Source organism: Aotus nancymaae, unplaced genomic scaffold (genome assembly GCF_030222135.1).
Source record: "Aotus nancymaae isolate 86718 unplaced genomic scaffold, 86718_ANA_hifiasm-v0.15.2.pri h1tg000028l, whole genome shotgun sequence".
NCBI classification, from domain to species: domain Eukaryota; kingdom Metazoa; phylum Chordata; class Mammalia; order Primates; family Aotidae; genus Aotus; species Aotus nancymaae.
In genome coordinates this window covers 11,600,079-11,607,351 of record NW_026988441.1, presented here as the reverse complement: position 1 = coordinate 11,607,351, position 7,273 = coordinate 11,600,079, and the positions used below count along the sequence as shown (strand labels likewise).

The window sequence follows — 7,273 nt, the reverse complement described above, 5'->3', positions numbered from 1 at the left end:
TTATTGTAATTTATGAGGTGTTAAGATAAAGACTAAAGAAGTGTGAAATAAGGAATAACATGTCTGAATTAACAGGGAAGAACTGGGACTGGTATGTGTAAATAAGAGGAAGCATGTATAAATCTTGTGTGAATATATAAGGAACTTCTTGTTTTAAATAGACGTCTTCATATAAATAATAGCCACTGCCTCGAGTGGATAGCAGACTGCGTCATTGCTGGAAGAACATTCCCGCAGAGCCATGAGAGACTGAGTAGTGTGGGTTCTTTACTACATTTCGGGCTAGAGTGAGTAAAATACTGAAGAGAAGTGAGTCAAAGAAGAAGATGGGTGAGGATGAGAGAAATGGAATGGTGGAAAGAAAGAACTGAAAGGAATGTTTACCAAGTGCTCATTAGGTACCAGGCTCTTGACTAATAGCTTAAACATTTAAATTTACTCATTCGCTGTCATTTTCTGAGGCAGTAAGAGTCACTTTTGTGCTGTAGCTAAGAAAAGAGGCTGAGGGAGGTCAAATGAGTGATTCAGGGTTATCAAGCCACTTCATGGTACAGCCAGTGTGTTTCACATCAAAGTTTGTTTGCAGACAAAAAAGTGAGACTCAGAAGAAAGGCAAAGTAAGTTTTTTATTTGTGTGACATTTATTACAGTTACCTGTTTTAGGCAGAATAAAGGCTAAAAAACTGGGATTTTTAAGGTGGATCTGAAGTGGCCTAGCAGCCTTAGCTTGACCTATTCTTCTTGGAGTTGTCCACACTTCTGGATTAATATTTGCTTCTATTAAGGGAAGACAAAGAGTTTTTCCTGGGGCCATGAGGATCCTGGTCTCCATATGGGCTAAAATGTCTCTACCTTCCTGGTGTGGTTGCTCATGCTTGTAATCCTAGCACTTTGGGAGGCCGGGGCAGGTGGATTATGAGGTCAGGAGGTGAAGACCAGCCTGGCCCAGATGATGAAACCCCGTCTCTACTAAAAATACAAAAATTAGTTGGGTGTGGTGGTGGGTGCATGTAATCCCACTTAGGCAGAGAATTGCTTGAACCTGGGAGGCAGATGTTGCAGTGAGCTGAGATGTCTCCACTATACTTAGCCTGGGTGATAGAGTGAGACTCTGGCCCAAAAAAAAAAAAAAAAAGTCTTTACCTAATAAAAAAAGTGGGGCTTTCAGGCATGATTTAAACAGGCATGTGTAAATAATAAGTCTCCCAACTACAACTAATTGAGAAAAATATCAGGTTAGAATCTTTCCTGAGATACATACCACAGTTGTTCTATGGGAAGAATGAGGGCCTGGATTGGAGAAGAGAACAGACTGGCTTCAGTATCCAGGAGGATGTCCACCTTCTTCCCTCCAGTTTTCAATATCACCCGAGGCTCCTGAGCAGTGATGGTAGCCTGAGCCACTGGAGTTGGGGGTTTGAGCCCTGGGACCCATCAGTCCTGCTGGATCATCTGTGAGACCAGTTCTGGACCCAGTGACCTTGGTCTCCAGGGGCAGTTCTGTCTCCAGTGGTCTCCACCACAGGCTGGACAGGGTCCAGATGGCTTTTTCTTGTTGCCTGGGCAATTCTTCTTAAAGTGCCCTGGCTTGCCACACCGGTAACAACTAGTGGATGCCCCTCAGGGACCTGGACTCTTAAGGCTTGCAAAACAACCACTAGAACCTCAGTCATTCTCTTGTGCTTTCTCTCTTTCTCCTGGGTCCCCTCTCAGTCCCTCTTGTGAAAGACCATGGTGGCCACCTTCAGGAGATTCTCCAAGGTGCTGTCTGGTCCTATAGCCTGTTTCTGTATCTTCCTTCTAATATCAGGAGATGCCTGTGTAATAAACTCGTACTTCAGGATGAGCTGCCCCTCAGCTGAATCAGGGGACAAGGAGGTGTGTTTTATTAAATCAGGGGCAAGGAGGTGTGTTTTATTAAAGCTTCTCTCAGCCTTTCCAAAAAGGCAGGGAGCTTTTCATTTAGTTTCTGGTTTAACAAGGACATTTAGGGTAATTAAGAGGTTTGGTTCTGGTTCTTTGCAAGCCTGTTAAAATGCACATGTAAAGCATTTTCTGTTTATCTACAGGGTCACAGGGATTTCACTCAGAATTATTAGGAGGTACAGTCTCTCTCTATATTGAGAATGGTTGTCGTGTTATTTCCTTACGTTCCCTATCTCCCTTTGATTCTGGTCTACTATAGGAGACATAGTTCATCTCCGAAATATTCTGCTGCTTGCAGAGCTGCCTGCTTTTCAGCTACAATGAGGGTTTGGCTTAGAAGCAGCATAACTGCCCTTCATGTGAGATCAAACACTTGTGTTAAATTTCGGAAGGCATCTATATACCTATCGGCGTCATCGAAAAATCAACCCGAGTCTCCGTTTATTTGTGTAAGTTCCTATAATGAGATGGGAATATGTACCCTAGTGTTGCCCCTTCCATCTGGCATTTCTTGTAGGCATAAATTTGAAGTTGGGGCAGTTGGGAGTTTTGGAGATGGTGGAACTGATGGCACAGTTGGAGTGGGCCCTGAATAAAGGAAACTAGAAGAACTGGGGCACATAGAAGCCGCCTCCAATAGCTTCTCAAAAACTTGGTCTTCTGACCTAGGGGAACTGCTCTTTAAATACCATCCTGATACGATTGTTAAGAGGGCTGAGTCAGGCCAGGCACATTGGCTAACGCCTATAATCCCAGCACTTTGGGAGGCTGAGGCAGTCAGATCACCTGAGGTCAGGAATTTGAGACCAGCCTGGCCAATATGGTGAAACTCCATCTCTACTAAAAATACAAAAATTATCTAGATGTGGTAGTGTGCACCTGTAGTCCCAGCTACTTGGGAGGCTGAGGCAGGAGAATCTCTTGAACCTGGGTGGTGGAGGTTGCAGGGAGCCGAGATAACACCACCGCACTGTAACCCGATGACAAAGCAAGACTCCATCTAAAAGAGAAAGGGCTGAGTCAATTGTGCAATGTGTGCAAAGGTCTAGGTTGTCTCACAGGGCAAGGAAAGCCTATACATAGGGGATCTCACACCATTTGATCTCCTGTCTACAGAAAAAATCTAATTGTTGGTTAAGATTAAAGTCAAGGCTCCCTTGAGCTGGGCAGGTCTGTTCATTCTCAAGATGGGAAGAATGTCATGCCCTTGGGCAAAAGATAATGAGCCACTCATTTTTTAAAATTTGGGGTCAATGGAGTACAAAAAGCAATCCAGAGGAGTACAGGCTGAAGATGGCTTGCTACCCATCCTAGAAAAGAGACAAGAGAAGAGGTGTTCCTGTGTCCTTGTTCTTTTTGGTTTGACCAAGGGTGAAGGGGAAAACAGGGGCGTTCCCCCAGCTGTTCTCCCTCCTTGTTCCCTGGATCCTGGCACAGTGTGTGCCACCCCATGATTGCAGGCATGACCTCAAACATGGTATCAAATGTACTAATCAGTGGGGATAGTCATGCTTACCCATGTGACCTTAGTCCTCTGCCTGGTGATTGCCCTTTGACCTCCTAGACCTGTGTGACCTGCATGGATCCTTGATGGATGTGTCTCATGAAAAGTTATGTAACAGTTGCATTTGAGCAAGGCACCTTAATGGAGGGAGTATACTGGGCTGAGCTATATACTCTGGTATTATGGACCAGACTAGAGAATTTATTCTTAGGTGGTGGTTCTGGTTAACTTCCAAACATAAAATCTCCTTTCTATTTAGATGCCATTCTAGTTGTAGGCAGAATAGGTGTCTCAAAAGAATGTAAGTGTTAAATGGTGGTTTTCCTGCTAATGGATAGTGTATTGAATTTAAAAATTGGTTTTGGAGTTTATTTTTTTCTTTTCTGTTGAAAGCAGAGTTCTCCCCATCACAGAGTGGGGCATAAGGTTTGGTCTCTAGCAGAGGGATGTAAAAGGGAGAACTGGAAAGCCAGAGGCTTTTGGCAAAGGACAGACTAGGTTCCCCATTAAGAGGATTACCATTTCACTAGATGGCACTGTAAGCCTTGAAATACCAGGCAGTAACTTTCCTTCTTATGCTCTCTAAATAAAGGACAGACAGGGAAGTCTGACATGTAGCATGCCGTCACCACAGCATACCTGCTAGCAGGAGAAAGTTAATTCACCTCATAGAGGAACTATCTTATTGGGTTCCAATAAGAACACAGTTCTCATGGAGGAGCGGATGAGCTGTGGCTGCAGACAGACCTCATGTGACTCTGATCTGCCCCTCCTGATTGTGGGACCCTGGTTCAGTGACTGTGTCTCCCTGTGCCTCAGTCCCCTCTCCAAAAATAAGCTAAATGTCAAATAATTTGTAGCTTTTCATTTTGTCTCCAAATGAACTTTAAATTATGTACTATTGCCTGATCTAATGCTTGGCACAGAGAAGGTGTTCACAAACAGTATTTATTTATTATTTGCCTCCATGAGAGGGCACCCCTGGGCCTGATTCCTGTTGGTCAAGGTGCTGCCAGAAACATCTCTCTTCAGTTTCTGTCCCTGGTGACACTGAACGTTTTACGGAGTCCCTTAAACTTCCATGGGCAGTTGAATGGTGGCCTAGGAAACTTGCCCACCTGTCCTGTCCACTCTGATTCTCAGGTGAAGGACAAGGCTCTGTTGTTGCCTACAGGAGGCTGTGGTGGCTGAGCCTCAGCTGCTGAGCAGCTCCAGGAGCCACGGCTCTAGGACAACTGGTAAATACTTGATCTTGGTCAACCCTGCCCCGGCACAGGTTTTCCAGGGTCAGTTGGAGTCAGGATCCCGGACAGGGTTCTGGGGTTGAAGCTTTCAGGAGTGAGCCTCTTTGTGAGGATCCCAGGGGCCCCTCAGGCCAGGCCCTGACTGGGTCCTGCTGGGTCTTTTTCAGAGTCAGGTCCATGGGTAGGGCACGGGGTGCTTGGCTGAGACTGATCTTCTTCTGACATGTGGCATGCTTTCACCACAGCATGACTTTCACCTCCGTCGGACTGTCCTTTCTCATCAGTGAGTATCTGCAGAGTCTGGATGCAGGAAAGAAATTCGGATCATTTGATCTTTGCTACCCTGTGTGTGTCCTGCACTTAATGCCCATCCCATAATGAGACCTAATGTAGAGGGGGACACAGGCACAGTCCAGGCCTAACAGTCCTGTGTATGTGAAGTCGAACTGACCCCGACACCCAGAGGTTATGGGGAATCACTCACAGTATACACTAATATGCCCAGTTGCTTCTTCAGTCCTAAGATCTAGCTTTATGACTTGTAGGGTGTAGAATCCTGTGTCATCCTGGATGTCGGTGTACACAGAATTGTCCAGTTACTTCTTCACTTGGAAGATACAGCTCGATGACTTGTAGTGTGTAGGATCCTGGGTTGTTACGGGTGACATCCCAGATCTACAGGGATGCATTGGAACGTACTGTCTCTTGACCACTGTGTGCAGGCTCCAGGATAATTTTTTGAGTGTATATTACATATTTAATAATTCAATGATTTTGGCCCATCCTTCCCCCTTTGTACCACTTGTGGCCAATAAGATGCTGGGGCAGATTTTGGGCGAGTAGAACCTCCTTCCCCTCTGCAGCATTGGACAGCACGGCATCAACAGTGACTTGGGTAGTGGTGGTCAGGTTCCAGAAGTTTAAAAGTGAGGCTAGAACAAGAAGAGAGCATCAGTCAATATTGGGACCTATGTATTGGGGTGGGAATATTGGGCCCTGTGTCCCGAGAAGGTCTCTTCACCCCTCAACCTTGAAATGTGTGTGTGTCCTACTGGGTCAAGCAGCATGACACCCATTCCTTCAACACCTCTGACCTTGGCATTTCCCTGTGTGGAATCCTCTTCCAAAGGGGTCTGCATGGCTCCCTCCTCACTGCCCTCAGATCCTGCTCACATCAGGGTGTCCTTGGGAGACCCCTTTTCTGACACCTCCTCTAGGGCCCTTGAGTCTTCCTTTTTTACTTTTCTTTGCTCTGCTTCATATAGGGCTCTTGTCAACACCTAACCTCACATTTCAGATGTCTTGGATGTCTGTCTTTCTCCCCATGAGAGCCTGAGCTCTGTGAAAGCAGGGACTTGTTTATTCTTGGTTGCACCCAAGATCCTAGGATAGGCTGCAGATTCTTGTAAATGAGTTCATGAGAGCTCTTGCGGTTCTCTGAATCCTGGGGTTTATTTTCCAATTTCTGAGGTGGTGGCTGAGGACAATGCTTCATGTCCTGGTTATTGTTTTATTAGAAGCATTATCTGATATGGTTATTATTATCATTTTTCAAAATGTAATAGCCAGTGATGATTAACCAGGAAAAGAGAACAATTGAGATTTTCCTACCTCTTAACCAATTCCAGTTCAATATGATTTCTTTGTTTTGACCGCTGTCCACCTCTGGTGTCCTTTCCCCTATGCAGGCTATGACAGTAGCCCTTTTACCTCTCACAGTCCCATCCTCCCAGGACACCCCAGCTAGTCACCTGTGAGCAGGAGTCCCTGCAAGGGGATGCGCCATTGTCATAGAGATGGGGGCTCCGTGGTCTCTGCTGCCTGCTTGTTCCTGTTTGTGGAGAGTGGCCTGGGATCCAGAAACTTTCTGAGTGCAGCTGTCAGCTCTGCTGTCATTCTTTCTTCTGCAGTGAGCCTCTTCCCAGGGCAGGAGCACTTCTCAGGCTAATGGATGGGTCTGTGCCAAGGATACCTCTCTGTCCCTTCTCCTCTCAGTCTTGCTTCCTTGTCCCTCCTTTTGCCTCTGCCTTCTGTCTGTATTTCAGGACCCTGGGAATTGCTGAGGCCTTGGTCTCCTTCAGCAGTGATTCACTCAACCTCTACACACACTATGCACAGACACACACACACACACACACAAGAAACACACACAAATGCATACTCTGTAGGTTGGGCAAGCACAGCCCTGGTTCCTCAGAGTCCTGCCATCTTCATGGCTCCAAGTCAAAGAGTAAAATCGAACACCCTACCCTCTCCTGTCCCCATCTGGCTCCCCACTTCAGAGCAGTCTGGACTGCACCAAGACCCTGTCACAGGGATACATGCTGACATGCTTTGACCCTGCTGAGTGCTGGCTGATGAGAAGGATCCCCCCTCTCTCTCATTGTGTCAAGCTTGGAAAAGCTTCCAAGGATGGACATTCAGTTACCTGGGTGTCCTAGATAAAATTGCTTTTCCTTGAGGTGTGCAGGGCAAATCTCCCATGTCTTCTGGAAAGGGAGGCCTGTGCTGATTGGTCAGTGGGGGCTGTGGGTCCCAAGCTTCCAGGGACCCTCTCAGCCACCATCTTGTTCTCTGGGGCCTGGCAGCTGAGCTCGGG

General features: G+C 46.5%; 1 pseudogene; it reads right to left on the bottom strand.

The window, feature by feature from the left end:
• Positions 1-4,624: 4,624 nt before the first annotated feature.
• Positions 4,625-6,459, bottom strand: LOC135276815 (carcinoembryonic antigen-related cell adhesion molecule 3-like; annotated as a pseudogene).
• Positions 6,460-7,273: the final 814 nt, after the last annotated feature.